This window comes from Marmota marmota, unplaced genomic scaffold, assembly GCF_001458135.2.
Source record: "Marmota marmota marmota unplaced genomic scaffold, marMar, whole genome shotgun sequence".
In the NCBI taxonomy this organism is placed as follows: domain Eukaryota; kingdom Metazoa; phylum Chordata; class Mammalia; order Rodentia; family Sciuridae; genus Marmota; species Marmota marmota.
The window spans coordinates 66482574-66499330 of NW_026000174.1; the positions used below are offsets into that span (position 1 = coordinate 66482574).

Below are 16757 nucleotides of genomic sequence, written 5' to 3' on the forward strand. Positions count from 1 at the left end.
GGCCACTTCCCCTCCTCAGGCCCAGCTCCCCGCATGCCCACTGTACTTCTCTTGGTTGAAGGCAGCAAGGAACAAGGAGATTGGGCATGACAAGAGCTGGCACAGACTCGAGCCTGCTGCAAGCGCAAGGTCCTAGAAAGACAAAGCTTAGCCCTCTTGCAGTGTGTACCTCTGGATGAACTTGCAATTTTCCCTGCCCCTGCAAGCCCATTTGATTGACAAGTAGACTGAGGCCAGGTAGGCACAGGCAGCACCGGCAGGACTCAGTGCACCCAGTGCTTCTTCCTGCTCCAGCCTGCACCACAGTCCTGACCTCACTTCTGAGGGCAGAGAAGCTGAGGGTGGGCTGGCTGCCAGCTTGGGTGCCCAGATAACGGGCTCAGAACCCATGGCACTCCTAAGGGCGTGTCCGCTCCTGCCCATTGTGGGCCTGTGCCCCCAGCAGCCTCCTACCTGGCCAAGGTCAGCCTTGGGGCTTCCTTGGAGGATTTTAGAAGTGATGGGTGCCCATGTCCCCCTCCCCCAGGCTGGAGTCACCTGGGGGCTGACAGTCAGTCCTGGGCTCCTTATCGGGAGTGGACTTGCTGGATGAGCCCTGTGCTAATCAGCCTGGGAGGGGGAAGAGGGCCACCAGGGAGGGGGAAGAGGGCCACCAGGGAGGGGGAAGAGGGCCACCAGGGAGGGGGAAGAGGGACTCCAGGGCCTGCGCAGGGCGGCACTGGGGCAGGAGATGAAGCCCTGGAGGCTGGACCCGGGAGGCAGGTGGGGGTGAGGAACCACCCCTCCCCCAGCCTTCAATCCTGCCAGGGGGCAGAGTGGACAGGGCTGGGCCAGCAGAGGGTGCGGTGGCTCTTCACCTGGAACCACAGTCCCATCTGACACCCTGGACAGCTCGGAACCTGGGGGGAAGGTTTCTGTCCGCATCCTGTAATCCCCTAAACCAAGGAGTCGCAGGGACCCTGGGGGACAAAGGAGCCAGGTCCCTCCCCCAACCTGGCCTCAGAGACCTCCAGCGGGGCGTGGGGGTGACTCCACAAGTTGCCAGCCCTGGGTAGGGGTAGGGGGAGCCCAGCCACCAGAAGGCTCTCCCGCCCCCCAGGTGGGCCAGCGGTGGGGTCAGGGCCGCCCTACGAGGCCTGACCCCCTCCTCGGCAGGCAGGCAGGCGGACCCCTTCCCGCCTCCCCGCGGGGCTCCAGAACCCAGGCGGAGGGGCGCGGTGCCACCGCCCCGGCCCGGCCTGGACAGCTGCAGTCACTTAACATTTCACCGGGAAACCTCGGGAGCTGCAGGCGGCTGCGACGCAACAGGCTTCTTATTGACAGTCATTAAGTCTTTAGCAAACGGTTGAGGAGAAAAAATAACCGTGATGAGGATTTACCTCGAGCCCATCCCAGGCCTCCGCTGCAAAGGCGCGTGCCACCTACCCCCTCCCAGCCAGCCAATGTCCCTCCGCAGGGGAGCGGAGCAGGGGGCGGGGGCTGGGGGACCGGAGGGGGTTGGTGAGAGGCGACAGCAGGGACCTAGCCCCCACGCGCGTGCTCCCGCACCGCCTCCGTCCCCCTGCGGAGGGCGCTGTTACACCCCTTCCACAGAGGTGGAAACTGAGGCCTGGGGACCAGGTCTCCGGCTTAGTTAGGGTCACACAGCTGGTGGGTGACAGAGATGGGAACCCCTGATGCACCAAGCGGGGCATCTGACAGGTCTGATCAGCCCCGCAGTCCCCCAGGAGCCCAGGCCCACGCTGGGGAAGGTTCCCTGGGGCCCTCGGAGCTGCAGGGGGTCTCAGCCTCCTGGCTTTTCGAGCTTGTTTCTTCTGTAAAATGGAGCCCGCAACACCTCCCCAGGAGGGAGGCGGGAGGGAGCGGAGGGAAGTGTTTGGAAAACTATAAAATGCCAAACAAACAGGAGGCTGGCGGGAAGCTTTCCCGACCCTCCCAGTAGGCAGGCTGGCGAAGGGAAGGCCTCCCGAGAGGAGAGGCGGGAGCAGGTCAGGTGGGATCCAGCCCCGCCCGCTGTCACCTCCACAGCGGAACTGACTGGGCTGTGCTGCGCCGCTGGGGCCTCCCAGCTGATCGGGGCAGATTTAACAGGACTTTGAAAAATAAAAAAGGTAAAACAGCAAAACCACTGCCCGCTCCTCCTGCTGCAATAAAAATGGATTTATTTGTTCGTGGAATGAAATTTAATAACTTTGGAGGGAGATGAGGCGTGAACAATAATAGTTTTTTTGCTCTTTCTCGTTTTGGAAGGGGTGGGGAGCAGGATGAGGAGCAGGCAGAGGCCCCTCTGGGACACTGGGAAAGGGGACGCTCGGGGGACCAAGTCCTTGGGGGGAAGCAGACAGAGGAGGGGCTGTCTCTGCTCCACACTCCCAGGAGCAATCCGGACTCCAGGGATCAGGCCTGCGCTCAGCTCTCAACCAGGCCTCTCAGGGCCTTTGCACCTGCTGGGCCCTCCAGTGGGGGGCGCCTTTCTACCCTCCTCAAAATTCTCTTCATTCCTGGGAGGGATGACTCCACAAGACGTCCTCCAAGGCTCTCCTACCACCCAGTTGGAAGCGGCCTTCCCAGCCTCCTCAGAGCCTCCCGTTCCATCTGTCCCTCAGGGAAGCCACATCATTTTCCACCCAGTGCAGGGCCGTGTTGTGGGCTAGGATGCTCCCAGATTCCAGCTGGGATCCTGGTCCTGCTGGCTCCATATCTGGGGCCCAGCCCAGGGCAGCTCTCAGGCCATGTTTGTTGAATGAATGAGTGAAAGTCGAGGATGGAGACCCAGGGTGCACTTTTCCCCTAACCAGGTATGCCCAGGGCTAGGGCTGGACTGAGGTCAACAAGAGTGTCCCTTTGACTGGCACCCCAGGTGGCCATTGCTCCTGAACTGGCCTGGGGCTAACTTGGGGCCCCTCTTAGATCAGGGTGCTGCTCTAGGCAGGGTGACAGGCCTTAGGGCCCCACCCCAAGAAACTACTGCTCCTCCAGGTACAGGTGGCGTCCCCTTGCCTCTATGGGCCTCGGTGTCCCCACCATGAAGCGGGCACCACTTAGCTTCCCAGTCTGGTGGTCATGGGGCCCTCTGTCCAGTAGGAGGCCCCAGGGCCAGGCATGGCTGGCAACTGGCCTAGCCCCTCCTCCCCAGGGCTGTGGGGTGGGATGTGTCTCTGAGTGCCTGTGGGTTGGGAACCACCCAGGCCAGGCTGTGGGAAGGAGCTGGTGGTGACAAGAGGCCTTGGAGGGGACCTCAAGGAGCCTGCCCCACCAAAATCTGCCCAGCAGAGATTCCAGGGCCCAGCTCTGCAGCCCAAGCGGCTGAGGGGACGTGGCCGGCTCCGGAGCTGCTTGGCAGGTCGATAGCAAAACAAACGCACTATTGACCACGGCCTCGCACTAAATCCTCCCCGCAGACGCAATGATGTGAGCCCGGATCCATCGACTGCTGAACTCTCTCCCCGGGCAGCAGGGGAGGGAGCGAGTGGGAGCGGCTGCTGGACCTGGGGCAGTGGTCGTGCAGGGGGTTGCCAGCGGTCGTGGGGTGCAGGGTCGCCCTGCACCATCTCATAGGCCTGGCGTGGGGACGCCAGCCCTGGGAGTCAGGCCAGGGAACAGCAGCCCATGAGCGCACCGGGCCAGCCCTTTGGGGGCCACCTCTGTGGAGGCAGGAATCCCAGGAGCTAAAATTAGGTCCAGCCAGATCCAGTCTTTAATTACATAACAGATAAATATCAAAAAAATGCGTGGGGCGTTCCGAAGCAAACAAACCAAACACCAGGTGAAGCTGTCCACGGACGGAGCCCAGGGGCTCAGGGAGGGCAGCCTTCCTGCTGGGTGGCTCTGGGCCCCTTCTTCACTAGTAGCGCTTGGTCCCCATGGCCATGCAGTGGGCACAAGGCGCCAATGACATCTATGCTGAGGACGACATGAGTTAAGATCTGTGCGCTGGGGGGGCATTGGGCGTCTGTTCATGGCTTCGCTGGTCGCGCTGCAGCCTGACCCCGGCTGTGGCTCCGCAGTGCTGAGCTGAGGGTCTGCCCCCCAAACACTCCCCTGCAACCTCAGTATGGGCGAGGGCGTTATTTTTCTCGAAAACGGGTCAGATTCTCAAAGTGACCTCCCCTAAGCGGATCTGCTCCGACGGCCCGTTTTATGAAGGGTTCTGCGACCCTGACAGGCGTCGGGACTTACCCTGGCCAGCTTGGGCAGAGCCACAGGCCTGGCTCCCAATGGCTCAAAGCCTCTCGTCCCTGCTCCAGGACACCTGGCTCTGTCCAGGGAGCTGGAGAGAGCCAGTGACCCCCACTACAGGTTTCTGAGACACAGACCCCCTGCCTCAGTTTACCCCTCACCCAGCTGTCCGCTATTCACACAGTTCCTGAGTGCCAATGGGACACTAGCTGTGATCCGTAAGCTGTCCCCCAGCGCTTGTCCTGTGGCCTCTGCAGACCCCCATGCCCACCCGCTCTCCTCTCCGAGGCAACCCAGGCCAGACTTGGGGTCCCAGAGTCCTGTCTTTGAGCCCCACTTGCCCGTTCTGATGTCCCCTCTGGGTGAATGCGTGCCTGCCCAAAGCCTCGCTCTGGGCATCCCTGAGACGGACAGAACGAAACGAGGATTTTTGGAAGGATTAACTGAGGTCTTATGTGGCACTTATTAATTAACTTATTAATTCAGAATTAGTGCCAGTCTCCTGCCGGGCCGAGGCCGCGCGCGCGCCCTGGCCCGGGGAGAGCACATCTGCGCTGGGCGCGGAGCCTGTGGGTCTGGCGCGTCAGATGGTGTGTGAGTGTGCGCGTGGGTTCTCGCCTCCCAAACATACTCCTCGAGGAGAGAAAGCCAGGCCTTGGCAGGGTAAACACCGCAGCTTCCCACGGAAACCCGGCAGCCACCTCCAGCCCGTCGCGGGAGGGAGGCCGTGCGGGCCCAGGTCCTTGCCGGACCCGAGTTGTGGCCTGGACCTGGGTCTGCCCAGCCGAGCTGGGCTCTGGGGTTGGAGGACAGGCTGGGCTCAGGTGGGGCAGGCGCCGAGGCCCTGGTCGTCAGGTGTGTCTGGGAAGCCCAGGTGCAAGGGAGAGGAGTCTGGCCAGCCCACCTGCATGCCCACCTAGGGTGGCCTGGGGATCCCGCCATAGGAATGAGGTGGTGGCCGTCCCCTCCCCTCTCTGGCCTCACCTCCCTCCAAAGAAGAGACACCTGGAATATAACAAGCACAGAGGACCCGGCTCAGACAATAGTCTCCTTCTATAGTGGGGAAACTGAGGTAGAGAGTCAGGAAGGGCCCCCCAGTCTAGCTTCTTGCCACTCTTTACCAGGCTCAGGGGGAGGCTCCTCTTCCTTCCCCACCTGCTGAACTTCCATGTTCCTCAAGGCCCCCCCGCTCTGGCCCCTGCCTTAAACCTCTGAGGGTCACAACGGGGTGTCCTGGGCCAAGTCTCAGTGGAGTGCCCCACCTGCAGAACAATCCTGGGAGGGAGGACCTGTCGTGTTATGGGTGAGGAAAAGAACTCAGAGAGGCCGAGTTTCTGGCCCAAGGTCACAGAGCAAGTACGGGCTAGGGAAGCAATTCCCCTGCGGCTTCTGCGCTCCTTCGATGCTGAGCCTGGCTTTTCTCCAGAAGGTCTTTGCCTTCCCAGCACATCCTGGTCATCAGACCCTTCTGCCCCCGCGACCAGATACTATCACGTCCCCCCCCCCCCCCCCCCNCCCCCCCGTGGGTCCCTGAACTGCTGCTCTAGTCGGGGGCTGGGCTTCTTCTGTCACCTACTTCGTGCATCAACAAAGCCGGTGGGTTATCTGGCCTCTGCCTTCCTCTTGTTCCATCCCACCCTGACACAGCATCCACCTACATGGCTCTCGGGGTGGACAGGGAGGCCCCAACCCTAGTGGGAGCTGGAGGGGAACAGTCCCCAGGCCCCCACTGCACACCTCTCTCCTCTAGCTCCCAGCCACCCATCCTGCAGCAGGAAGCGGCTCCCCCAATGCAGCTGACCTTGCCAGCCAGGCCCTTGTCCTGGCCCCTGCTGTCCTCTCCCAGCTCAAGTCACACAGCAAATACGGGATGCACCTCCCCCTCTCTCCACCGCACCAGGAGCTCCCTGCCCCTTCACCTCACCCTGTGGGCTTCCGCTTCCTCAGCGAGACCCTCTGACATTCGCCAGGTGGCCCCCTTGACCTTCCACCTTCAGGGTCAAGACCTGGGACAGGTCTGGAGGCTTCTGGGCCCCCCTAGCAGCCCATCACTCCCCCAGGGCCCAGAGCAGTGCTTGGTACACCGGGGCCAGCCGTCTGTACTGAACGAATGATCTCGTCTGTGCCGGGTCCCGAGCTGGTCCACTGCTCTACACCCCCAGCCAGGATCAGCTCTTGTAATCCTCACAACAGCCTCATCTGGTGGACAGCATTAGTATCCCCATTTTCCGGAGGAGAAAGCAGAGGTACAGAGAGGAGGTGATGTAGCCCAAGGTCACACAGCCCAGGAAGAGGTCGCCCTCTCTGTCTGTAGGAGCTGGGGTCTGATCCAGGTGAGCCCTGGGACGACCTTAGAAAGTTCATGGCACCAAAGCAGAGGGTCTGCCTGCTGCCCAGGGGTGGGGTGGGCGGGGCAGCCAGGGTTCAGAAAAACACCTCTCGACCTCGCCCGCTCCGGCAGCGGGTCGGGTTGAGGCAGGGAAGTGGACAGACTTGCTCCAAGGAAGCAGGGTTGCCAGATTTACCAAATAAAAATACCAGATGCCCAACTAAAGCTGAATTGTAGCTAATTAACCAGTCATTTTTTTAAAGAGAGAGAGAGAATTTTTTAATATTTATTTTTTAGTTCTCCGCGGACACAACATCTTTGTTTGTATGTGGTGCTGAGGATCGAATCCCGGCCGCATGCATGCCAGGCGAGCGCGCTACAGCTTGAGCCACATCCCCAGCCCATAACCAGTCATTTTTATAGCAGACAGAAATACACCTCATGCAATATTTGGGACATAAACTAAAAAATTATTTGTCATTTTTCTGAAATACAGTTAAGTGGACTCCTGCATTCACCCAGCAGCCCTGAAAGGAAGGGTACAAAGGGCCCAGGAGGTGGGAGCCAGGCTGTGCTGAGGCCAGAGCAGGAGGAGCTCGCTGTTGGCAGAGGTTAGGTGGAATCTAGGTCAGGACACCTGTCTGCCTCTCGGTGACCAGACCCGGTGCCGCCCCTGCCCCCGCCCTTCCTCTGCCTCAGGCATCGTCCCCCCCCTCCCACGCTCCCCCACGGGCTGGTCACTTGGGGCTCGACTTCCTCACGTGGAAGGGCTTGGAGTGAATCTTCACAGCTGGGTTATCACCTCCTAAAAATAGGGCCAAGTGATGGATGGGGCTGTCGCCAGGCCCCGGAGCCAGGAGGAGTGCATGGGAATGGCGGGGGTGGGTGGGTCACAGACCCCAATGCCCTCAACCTCAGGTGACACTCCCACCCCCGTGGGCTGACCCTCTCCCAAGGACCAAGTAGCTGCTTTGTGCGGAGGTCTTCAGAGCTGGGGCTGAGCTTCCAGAGGAGCCTCCTGGGTGGACCCGGGACTCCTCCTCCTGCCAGGGGCCCTGCAGGGCAGCTGGGAACTCGGCAGCTGGGCAGGTCGGGAGCGCACACCATGTGTCAGGGGCCACGCCTCTGGAGGAACGCCTGAGAAGAGAGACCCTGGGACGGTGCTGCTGGCCTCTTCCTCCCGCTGAACGTCAGTCTGTCGTTCAGGATGCATCGGGCTGACCTCAGGATCCGGGCCAATGGCGGCTATGGAGGACTGGCTGGACCTCAGGCCAAGGTGGGGCGCGGCTGCCCCATTCCTAACACAGAGGCAGATGCCTCCGCCCACCACCTGACCCCACGCAGACGGGTGGACGCGCACGCTGACGGAGGCGCACGCTCACTCGGACACACAGGCGCCTACACATGCACACTGCCCCCAGCACAGGCCTAGAGGGAAGGGTCACTGTCCATCTGTGCATGGTCACCCGGGAGTGGTCAGCACTGCGGAGGGAGGCACTCCCAAGCCACCGCTGGACTGGGCTCCCGGCTGCCCAGGGCAAGGAGGCTGTTGGCTCCACACTTGGGCCGGGCTCTCCCTGCGACCTTGGGGAAGCTCAGGAGCCCGAGGCCTTCAGAATGGAAGCGACAGCTGTGCGGTTCACCAGCTCTGGGGACTGTGGTCTGCATCCACGTGAGCCTGCGTGGCCCCTGCCCAGCCCGGACTCCCAGCCTTTTCCTCAGCTTGCGGCCAGGGCTCTAACACGTCCCAGGCCTGGGCCTCAGGGTGCTGGGGCAGTTTTGCAAATGCCCCGTTCATGGCCTTGCTGGGCATGTGCCTGCAGGGGGGCGCTGGGGACAGTGGCTCCTTCCTTCTTCCCACCCCCCGCCCCCACGCCTGGCCTCTTCTGTGCGGAGGCCCCCGCTTGCCTGCAGGCCTCCCCCCAGCCCGGACCGTCTGCACCGCGGGCTCTAGAGGGCGAGACGGCTGCGGAATCACGACATTAAATGCAGCTGCACCGAAACATGGTCTCAATCCAATTACGCCAGGAAACAAGAGGAGCCTCTTAGGCTAATCTGGTTATTCCGCCCCGGCCTCCCCTCGGAGCCTCGGAGGGATGCCCAGGAGGGGAGCTGTCTGGGTGGGCAGCCACCTGAGCTCAGCCCTGTCCCCAGGGGCCCCACGGGCGGCCATAGGACTGCCCGCCTCTCTCCCAAGGAGGTCACGCTCCTGCGGGCGGGGAGGCTGTCCTTCACGGTGCCCCAGCCCCAGTTTGAAGTCACCTGGCCTGTCGCAGGCAGGCCCCGTGCAAGGCGCCCAGGCTGGGCAGACAGGCCTGTGGGGTCCCAAAGACCATTTCAGGGGATGGCTGCAGGGAGGGGGGCCCGTCTGAGGTGACGTTGGAGCAGAGGCCAGCACAGGGACAAGGAACTGGCTGGGGGAGACGACTGTCCTGGCAGAGGGGACAGCCGTGGAGAGCCTGCGGCAGGTTCCAGAACGCAAAGGCAAGCCGGCGTGTGGGGAGGGGCGGGAGGCTGGGGTCCCCCCGCAGAGAACCCGGGTTTGTTCTAAGGGCTGCTGTGGCCTCTGGGTTCCCAGACGCTCGCTCTCCTGCAGCTGCCTGTGGACAGGTCAGGGGCAGAGGGAAAGCCATCGCTGTCTGCCAGGGAGTACCCAGGGCACGGTGGGAGCTGCCCAGGGGAGGGCGGGGGCCGGGCCCATTGGCCCAGAGAGAAAAGTTCGCTGAGCATGCGACTGGAGGAAGGCGGGTCCAGGGCGCCCAGTAGCCGGGCAGCGCACACGGCTGGCCTGTCCCAGGACACTGCAGTTACAGGACAGACGGATTTGGAACAAGAGGTTATAGGAGGGAAGGGGACTATGGGGGAGTGAGCAGGGGACACTGGGTACTGGAGCCAGGATCAGAAGGACCAGAGAGAATCGGCCAGGCTAGCGGGGCTGCAGGGTTGGGCATGAGCACTGCCCAGGAAGGGGGCCAGGGGCGCAAAGACTGGGAGGAGAGAGACTGCAACCCGCTGGAACAGAGAGGGAGGGTCTGCATGAGAGGCCCTCAAAGCCATGGCACCTGAACCCCCTGGAGGAAAGGAGAGGTGGAGTGGATGGGGCTAGGGACAGAGGGGACAGGAACACGGAGTAGTGGTGAGGAGGGAGAAGAGGGCACTTCCATCTGGAGGTGCAGCCAGGTCTGAGAACCACTTGGGCCTGGGAAAGAGCCAGTGGGAGCCAGGGAAAGCTCTTGAGTGAGACGAAAGCTGTCTTCAGTCATCAAGGAGGGAGGCGGTTTTATTTCCTGGGAAGCCCTCAACTGACCTGAGTTTAAGTCTCAGTTGTGTTATCTGTTCACGTAAAACCGTGAGTGGTTCCTTCCCATCTCTGAGCCTGGGATTGGCTTTCTAGTCCTCTCTTTCTCTTTGTTTTCCCTGGTGCTGGGGACAGAACCGGGGCCTTGCACTCTACCACTGAGCTACACTCCCCGCCCAAGGGATCGTTTTTTCTTTACAAGCCTGGTTCGAATTCACTTTTAAAAACTAAGATATATTCAGCCCTCGGTATCCACAGGGAGTTGGTTCCAGGGTCCCCCCCAGGACACCCACATCCGCAGCTGCTCCAGTCCTTTGTATAAAATGGCGCTGTATTTGCATATAACCTGCGAGCATCCTCTAGTATGCTCTAAATCATCCCTAGATTACTTATAATTCCTAATACAATGTAAATGCTATGTAAATAGTTGTTACACCGCGTTGTTTAGGGAATAATGACAAGAAAAAATATCCGTATGTGTTCAGCACAGATACAATAATTTTTCCTTGAGTGTCTTCCACCCGGGGTTGGTTGGATCCTTGGATACGGCTGAGGATATGGAGGGTCAGCGCTCGCCCACCGTGAGGTTCACCCCTTAGACATGCAGAGCGGAGTGGCTTCCCGTGTACCCACAAGGTCGCGCCAACGTCTGTTCTAGAACACTCCCACCACCCCAAGAAGTCTCAGGCTTGTCATCTGCAAATTGGGGATAAAAATCAGCCCGAGGCTGGCGGTGCAGGCTGGGTGCGCAGCAGGCACGTGACAGGGGGGCAGGTTCACAAGTGGCGCCGAGCGTGGCCCTTTCCCATGTCCCTGTCCTCCTCCGTCCTGGGTGCTTCCTCCTCTGCACTTACACTGCACAGCCTGAGGACACCCCAAGCCAGCCTGGGACAGCAGGAGAGGAGGAGGTGGGAGGTGGGAGGTCCCCGCTGGGCCCCATGGTGGCTGTTAGAGCTCGCTGCTGCTCAGAGGGGACTGGAGCGGACCTGGGTGAGGACAGGACCCAGGGCAGGGGGTCGAAGGTGCTGGGAGTGGGCCTCAGCAGCAGGTCACTGGGTGCCATTTCCAGCACCGAGGACTCAGGTGAGGGGGAGACTCAAGCCTCCTGAAGCCCCTACACTGTGGGAATTAAGTGACATTATAGAGTTCCTGACCCCCTCCCCCACAAAGGGCTGCCCGCTGAATCGTTCACTACTCCATTAGGACTGGTTGGGTTATCTGTCTGCCGGGCACACTCAGTGAAGTCACTCTGGGGTCCTGGAGCCTGCCCTGCAGAATGCCAGCAACGGCCCAGGACTGGCCTCCCTGGGGTCTGCCTGGCAGTGGGTTCTGCAGGTGTCAGTGTAACTCTCCCACCTCATGACCCTGGTGTCCTCAGAGCTGGTGGCTGAGGGCCACAAAGAGGTGCCAGGGGACAGTCTAGTTCTATTGTGGACAGTCTAGCATTCAGCTGGTGCCCCATAAATGCTTCTCCACTTGAACCCAGCAGGGAGGGGCGGTTAGAAGCCTGATCCTCCCAGGAACACCCCAATCTCAGGACAGGGCTGTGCCCGTGAGCTGCTGGGCAGGCAGGGAGAAGTGTGGGGGTCCCTCCTTCCCAGTCCACAGACACTGAGGTGGCGGTGCTGGGCACTCGGTGCCAGAGCCAGGGCTGGACTCCTGGGGCTCGAAGCTCACTTCTACCTGCAGGGTTCTAAATGGCCATGTCGTCCCGAGAGCCGTGGCAATTAATCAGCCATTTAAACAGTGTGTGAACTGCCCGGTGCTGGGCTGGGGCCCAGGCCGTGGGTGAGGTCAGGGCGCTGTCTGCCTCCAGGCCCCTTCTGGCTGCCAGGCCTGGAGCCCCAGCACGGAGGCAGGACCAGCAGCAGGCCACACACACCTGCTGGACACCCGCAGTCCCGCAGCGCTGGGCACCTGCTCAGCGGAGGGCGGCCGGGCCCTGGGTGGAAGGAGATCTGCCTCCTGCCCTGCTCAGCAGGGATGTGGGGAGGCCATCAGCCAGAGGGAAGGGAGCCCTAGACGCTGGCCTCTCCCGGAGCGGGGCAGTGAGGGGTTTGGGGGCACTAGGGACTGGGTCACCGTCCGTGGGGATAGGCCGGTGCCATGAAAGTCGGAGCTCCGTGCTGAAGTGGGTTCAGATCTGGGTGAGGCTCAGGGATCCAGGGGCTGAGGACCTCTGGGTGCTGGCACCAGGTGAGAGGGAGGGGCTCCCAGCCTGGATGCCCAGGCTCTCGCCCTTTTCTCCCTCCCTGCAGGTTCCTGGGCTCCGCAATGGAGAGGGTAGGGTATCGGGATCACCCACAGGTCTCCCCCTGAGAGGCATCTGGGGGGACAGGTAAGACCCCGGAAGTCATGAGCCGCCTGGCCCCCAGACCCACCCTTGGCTCTGGCTTTGCCACGACCTGGAAGGCACCAGGCACAGAGACGGGCAGGGCTGTGCCTGCTCCCGCAGCTGCCCCGACCTGTTCCTCTGCGTCTTCTCTCCCGGTCATATTGACCGCTTTCCGGCTAGCGACGGAACCGTGACCTCGGGCATGCTAGGCGCCCGCTCCATCACTGAGCCACACCCCAGCCCTTCCTGTCCATCTCCCCTTGTCCCACTGAGCCCCGACAGCGGGCAGTATCCCTCCCACTCCACAGGCGTGGACCCGAGCTCAGAGAGGGGCAGTGACTCTTAGGGCAAAGGTGACTCCACGGCAGGATCTGAACCCAGCCCAGGAGCTTCACGGCCGGGTCCCCGCCTCCCTCCTCTTGATCCGCTGGTATTATGTGGCATTTCTGTAAGCTGCCGCAGATCCTCAGCCAACGAGCCGGGAATAAATAAATAGGTTCATGAGTAAATAACGAGGGGCAGCCGTGAGCTTCTGACGGGGTCTGAGCTGGGACCTGGTGGGGGGAGTGGGGGCAGCACCGGTGCAGACTGGCACCTGGCCTTCTGCTAGTGGTGGGGCAGGCCCTGGTACCCCATCCCAACACCCAGCTGGGGCTGGGCACACAGGGAGGGTGCTGGGGGGGCAGGGCAGGGGTGTGGCTGGCTCTTCTGGCAGGGTGCCGACGGGGACCAGGAGCCTGCTCCCAACCATGTGGCCCCCATCTGGGAGCTCAGACCCTGGTGCTGCTGTTACAGTGCAAATATGTGGACACATGAATCTCCGCCCTCAGGGCACAGAGAGGATCAGGACCAGCACCGAGTCCCCAAGACGCTCACCTGAATGAATGGGAGCAGAGCTGGGGACAGCAGGAGCAGTTTGGCGAGGGCTGAGTCCAGGCTCCCAGACCAGGGGTTCCCAAAGAGGGACCTCAAGTTCTTTGGAGGTGACTAAAAGGTAAAAGAGACCCCCAAGAGGGCACTGAAGGGCCCAGAGGATACCCTGTCCCCACTGGACACTTCTGCCCTGCCTTGTGGAGGGGGTGCGAGGTCATCACGGGGCAGAGCTGCAGGCCCTGCCTTCCCCGGGCTGGAGGGAGCCAGGTTCAGGGTCAACTTCTGCTGGCCCCTCAGGAAGCCAGGCCAGGGGTGAGGACGGGAAGGCAGCTGGCCTGTCCCCCTGCGGCAGGCAGGTCATGGGTCTGTGCGTGGGGCAGGGGCACCAGCGCCTTCCACAGCCCCGGGAGAAGCGCCCGCCCACCCTCCTCCCCAGGCCTGGGCAGAGGAGCCACTGGGACTCAGCCTCGAAGGTGACACAGCTGTTTCTGGGCCTGGATCCCTGCCAGCTCAGCAGGAGCACGAGTGTGAGAATGTGGGGCAGGTGCTCCTGTCGGGGGCAGAGCCCGGGTGGCACTGCCCACCCATGTGCACCTCCCACCCAGACCCTCCCCCGTGGGCAGGAGCTGGAGACAGCACGGAAGCCCGAGCGCAATGGGAGAGGTGCGGGCTCTCGTCCAGGGCTGTCTTGGGCCATCCTTGCTAGAGGCCTGGGGCAGCTGAGCCTCAATTTCTGTACCTGTAAAATGGGTGGGAAGTGACCAGTCTGGGAAACATCTAGAAGGATCCAGACAGCGTACTTGGGCAGGGCTCACCCCTGGGGACAGGCAAGCTGGGCCACTCTGTCCACCTGCCTGTGCTCTCAGCCCTGACTGGACCCCGCCTTGTGCCGCAGGGACCCCAGCATCCCTCTCACCCACCTGCCCCAGGCTGGATGGGTCAGCAGCTGCTGGTCCAGGACCAAAGGTGAGGTGGCCTGGCAAGGCGGGAGCAGGACACAGGCTCACAGGATCTGGGATGTGTGGGTCCAAGAGCCTCCGGGCCGCAGCGCTGTGCGGGGACCAGGGCTGCCACTCGCCCAGGGCTCTCTCTCTTTTTTTATTTTCTTCTTTTGGTGCCAGGGGTTGAACCCGGGGCACTCCACCACTGAGCCATGTCCCCAGCCCTACTGTGTACCTTATTCAGAGACAGGGTCTCACTGAGATGCTTAAAGCCTCACTAAGTTCCTGAGGCTGGCTTTGAACCCGCGATCCTCCTGCCTCAGCCTCCGGAGCCGCTGGGATGACAGGCGCCCGGCCAGGCATGTTCTCTTTATGTTATGATGGAGTCTCCTGAGAGCTGGGGGATACTCTTGTCCCCGTTTTACAGATGAGGACACTGTGGCTCTGAGAGGTTTAGTCACTTGTCTGAGATCCCCAGCAGTCAGGCCCCAGGGTGTAGGGGAATGGGGGTGCTGGTCAGAAGGCGGGGCACACCCTCGTGGCCGAGTAGGGGTCCCTCCACACCGAGGGGGGCTGGCAGGCTCAGGGAGGCTCCTGAGGAGCAGAGTGGCTTCCTGGGCACCGCGGGAGGCCACAGTGGAGGTGGTTCCCGCCCAAAGCCGATTCTGTCCTGTTCAATTTCAGACCCAAGTGCAAACAAGCCGCAGCCGCGTCCCAAATCAAATTGGTGCTGTGATTTCTCTGCGGACAGCGGGTGGCGGGCAGCCTTCCGGGGAGGAGGGGGAGGCTGGCATGGGGCACGAGCCGGCAGGGACGAGGCCATTTGTCTGGGGCAGCCAGCTTGGCTGGCCGGGATCTTCCACCCAAATTAAATTTTAACCCAGCTCATAAATCTTCCTCAGGTCTGTCCCCCGCCAGGCCCACCGCTGGCAGCACTGTGGCCTGGCACGGGCAGCTTCGTCCCCCCAACAGCCTGCCTGTTGGGGAGTGGGGACAGTGGCCCACAGGCAGGCTCTGAGGCCTACAGGCTGCTGGTGGTCCCGGCAGAAGCTCTATTGTCCCCTGCGGCCCGTGGACCCAGGGGCTGCAGCTGGGCTCTGTGCCCACAGCCACGGCGTCTGCGCTGCGTTGCACCGAGGTTCCTGGGCCCCAGCAACACCCCCGAGGTCGCGGCCCCAGGTCCCCAGCTGAGCAGTGGGCACCGCCTTCCAGTCAGAAGCCAGGGAGGAAGGAGAGAGGTCCCAGGGCGGGAAGAGGCGCTTCCCAGGGGCCACTCCACCCCCACGGAGGCCAGGCGTCCCTCCCTGCCCCACAGAGTGAGTGGCAGGAGCCCCGGGGTGTTGGGAGAGGGGGCTGCGCTCTGGGGCTGCCCTGGGAGGCTGGACGAGGCAGGCCACCACGCTGGGGGGCCAGGACTCAGCAGGTGAGCCCCAGGCCCTCCAGGCAGAGGGCTTCCTCTGTTTATTCGCCGTTATTCGGGTGTAAGGTGCCCACACCCAGCCCCAAGACTTACAGCCCCAGCTCAGTGAGCAAGACGTTCCCTGTGGCCCTGCAGGGCCCGCCTCCCTCTCCACTGCCAGCTGTATTCTTCAGTCGGAGCTGCCTTCCCTCTCCCACCGTGCCCCCTGTTCTCAGGATGGACAAAGTCCAGGCCCCTTCCCCACTGACCTGCCCTATGCTGGGCTTCCCACCACACACCCCAAAGGCAGCCTTCCTCCTGCCCCTGGGCCTTTGCATGTGCCGCTGCTGCTGTTGGGGTGCTTTTCCTCTCCCTGCAGCCTCACTTTCTTCCTGACTCCCTTCTTGCCCTCAGTCACGCTGTATGTGTCCAGCCATGTTTAGGGGAGATGGGGGAGGGAGGAGGGAAGGAGGAAGATCACGGTGTTGGTGTCTCGGTGCACTGAGGTCAGCAGGCTGGGCCAACAGGGCAGCCAGCGGAGGGGAGTGGAAGCGGACCCGCACTCCTCGGCCGCCCTGTGAGGCCTGCAGCTGCAGCAGGGATGGCGGTAGCTGGAGCCCTGGGCCCTTCCAGCCATGGGAGCAGACCTGGTTTCTCTCCAAGGACGCGTGCGGAGGGCCACCAGAGAAGCCTTTCCATGAGGACGATGACCCCTGGCCTGGCCCACAGCTCCTAACTCAGGTGTCCAGCTGCCCCAGACCCGCTCCCTGTCCCTCCGCCAGCCCTGCCTGTGGGTCCCGGCAGCAGCTGTTGCCACGTGTGGCTGCCGCGGGGATTACTCCCCAAAGGTGCGCCTCCTCCCGCGGGGCACGGTTAGCACCACAGTAACCACCGAGCTGTCATTCACCCGCTCCCGCACGCGGGCCACGAAGACATCACGGTAAATGGTGGCGCGGTGAAGGGTGGCCCCAGATCTGCAGGTCTGGCGGGGATGCACCTGTGCACACCCGGGGCCCCACCTTCCTGGGGACACCCCTGCCCGCTCCTGGGGACAGGGCTTCCCTTCCACCAAACCCCCCCCAGCCCCACCAGCCTGGCCTGTAGCCCCTTCCACCTCTGATCAGCCCCCAAAGCCCGCTCTCCTCAGGACTCCTGGCAGGACAATAGGGCGGGTTCGGCTGACTGAGGGTCCCCTTGGGAGCTCCCACCAAGAAGGCCACATTCCAGTTGGGTGTGGGGGGCACACCTGTAATCCCAGTTCTCAGCACCCAGGAGGCTGAGGCAGGAGGATTGCAAGCTCAAGGCCAACCTGGGCAACTTGAAGAGAACTTGTCTCCAATCCAAGAGGGCTGAGGACTTAGCTCTGTGGCGGAGCAAAGGAAGGAAGGGAGGAGGGAGAGGGA

General features: G+C 62.3%; 2 protein-coding genes across 11 annotated transcripts in view; one reads left to right on the forward strand and one right to left on the reverse strand.

The window, feature by feature from the left end:
• Nucleotides 1–16757, reverse strand: part of Macrod1 (mono-ADP ribosylhydrolase 1) — a 142925-nt gene that overhangs the window by 62005 nt on the left and 64163 nt on the right. The window lies entirely within an intron of this gene.
• Flrt1 (fibronectin leucine rich transmembrane protein 1) overlaps nt 1–16757 on the forward strand; it is an 83978-nt gene that overhangs the window by 34051 nt on the left and 33170 nt on the right. The window contains exon 1 of one of the 6 annotated variants that reach the window (XM_048789061.1): nt 12992–13135. The exons of the other annotated variants lie outside the window; for them this stretch is intronic. The gene's annotated coding sequence lies outside the window, so the exon portion shown is untranslated. Of the gene's footprint in view, nt 1–12991; nt 13136–16757 lie in introns of those variants that run through there. 6 annotated transcript variants of the gene reach the window in all.